This window comes from Arachis hypogaea, chromosome 19 (genome assembly GCF_003086295.3).
Source record: "Arachis hypogaea cultivar Tifrunner chromosome 19, arahy.Tifrunner.gnm2.J5K5, whole genome shotgun sequence".
Classification (NCBI taxonomy): Eukaryota; Viridiplantae; Streptophyta; class Magnoliopsida; order Fabales; family Fabaceae; genus Arachis; species Arachis hypogaea.
In genome coordinates this window covers 68,329,121-68,330,727 of record NC_092054.1, presented here as the reverse complement: position 1 = coordinate 68,330,727, position 1,607 = coordinate 68,329,121, and the positions used below count along the sequence as shown (strand labels likewise).

Here is a 1,607-nt window from a genome sequence, read left to right as displayed (position 1 = left end):
GACCCTGAACCTAAGAAAACTCTAAGGAGGCGTTTACAACAAGCCAAAGTATAACACTCCGGAAGAAACCACTCAGAAAATTTCGAACAAGAAGCTGAAAGCATGGCAGCCGAGCCAAATCATGAAGGAGAGGCAAGAAAGGTTCTTGGTGACTACACCATACCAACCTCTGACTTCTATGGAATAAGTATCTCCATACCTTCCATCAGAGTTAACAACTTTGAGCTTAAGCCTCAGTTAGTCTCTTTTCTGCAACAGAATTGCAAGTTCCATGGACATCCACTGGAAGATCCACATCAATTTCTATCTGAATTCTTGCAAATCTATGACACTGTTAAGACTAATGGAGTGGATCCTGAGGTCTACAGACTTATGCTCTTTCCCTTTTCTGTTAGAGACAGAGCTAAAATATGGTTGGATTCTCAACCTAAAGAAAGCTTAGACTCTTGGGAGAAGCTGATCAATGCTTTCTTAGCCAAATTCTTTCCTCCTCAAAGGATGAGCAAATTCAGAGTGCAAGTTCAAACCTTCAAACAAAGAGAAGGTGAATCCCTCTATGAAGCTTGGGAAAGATACAAGCAACTGATCAGGAGATGTCCTCCTGACATGCTCTCAGAAAGGTCTATCCTAGGTATCTTCTATGATGGTTTGTCTGAGATGTCTAAAATATCATTAGACAGCTCTGCAGGTGGATCATTCCACTTGAAGAAAACACTTGCAGAAGCAAGAGAACTCATTGAGATGGTTACAAACAACCAGATCATGTACACTTCTGAAAGAAATCCTATGAATAATAGGGCAACTCAGAAGAAAGGAGTTCTTGAAGTTGACACTCTGAATGCCATATTGGCTCAGAACAATATATTGACCCAGTAGGTCAATATGATCTCTCAGTATTTGACTGGAATGCAAGCTGTAGTTGGCAGCACCCAAGAAGCTTCCTCTGAAAAAGATGCTTATGATCTTGACCAAGCCACCATGGAGGAGGTGAATTACATGGGAAAACTATATGGAAATACCTACATTCCCTCATGGAAGAATCATCCTAACCTTTCATGGATGGATCAACAGAAGCCTCAGTAAGGCTTCAAAAACAATCAAGGTGGAAGGAACTAAAACAGGTTCAACAACAGACCACCATTTCCATCTTCTCAAGTGAATATGGAGACTCCTAAGCAGAGCCTTTCTGACTTAGTAACTATAGTCTCCAGCCTCTCTAAGACCACTCACAGTTTCATTAATGAAACAAGGTCCTCCATCAGAAATTTGGAGGTATAAGTTGGTCAACTGAGCAAAAAAATTCCTGAGACTCCTCCTAACACTCTTCCTAGTAACATTGAAGTAAACCCAAGAGAAGAGTGCAAGGCCATCTCTATAGAGGCTGAGGCCAAATCTGGAGAGACTGGGATGGCATTGAATGCCAGTGAGGAAGACCTCATTGGCGTTCAATGCCCAACTTGGCAAGAAACTGGCATTGAACGCCAGTAAAGGGATGCATGATGGGCTTTCAATGCCCAAAGAACCACCAAAACTAGCGTTGAACGCCAGTAATAGCACACCTACTGAGTGTTTAGCACCCATTGAAGAAATTCCTATCCAAGAATTAA

At 41.8% G+C, this 1,607-nt stretch overlaps 1 non-coding gene across 1 annotated transcript; it reads right to left on the bottom strand.

Annotated features, from left to right (window-relative positions):
* Positions 1-504: 504 nt before the first annotated feature.
* Positions 505-608, bottom strand: LOC112781765 (small nucleolar RNA R71). The gene has a single exon (XR_003192525.1). It is a non-coding gene; the product is annotated as a small nucleolar RNA R71 (small nucleolar RNA).
* Between the last annotated feature and the right edge of the window lie 999 nt (positions 609-1,607).